Genomic DNA, 395 nt, shown 5'->3' with positions numbered 1-395 from the left:
TCCATTTTCATCATATCGTATTTCTTGCACAGGGGTCATTCTTACCTGTGAAAAAATTATATTCACGCATATATGATAGCTATCATCTGTTTATATGTGTAGCTATATCAACAGGCATAAGTATGCGTCCCTTTTGTAGTCTTAACCGAAATACTATTTCTCTTCCTTTAGGTCTTCGGCTGCATGGGCGTGGCCTCCTACGACGCAGAGACTCCTCCTTCTGAGCTCATCTGTCTGTCCGAACTCGAACGATTATGAATGAACTACAACCTCAAACCAGTACCACGAAAATAACAATGACAACAATTACAATATTAACTAATTAGAAGAGCAATAGCAAATATGTTAACCGCCGACCCATTGCGCATAATTTTTGCCCTCGTTATAAATTCGTT

The sequence above is a fragment of the Penaeus monodon genome, chromosome 20 (genome assembly GCF_015228065.2).
Source record: "Penaeus monodon isolate SGIC_2016 chromosome 20, NSTDA_Pmon_1, whole genome shotgun sequence".
NCBI lineage: Eukaryota > Metazoa > Arthropoda > Malacostraca > Decapoda > Penaeidae > Penaeus > Penaeus monodon.
This window is presented reverse-complemented; position numbering follows the sequence as displayed.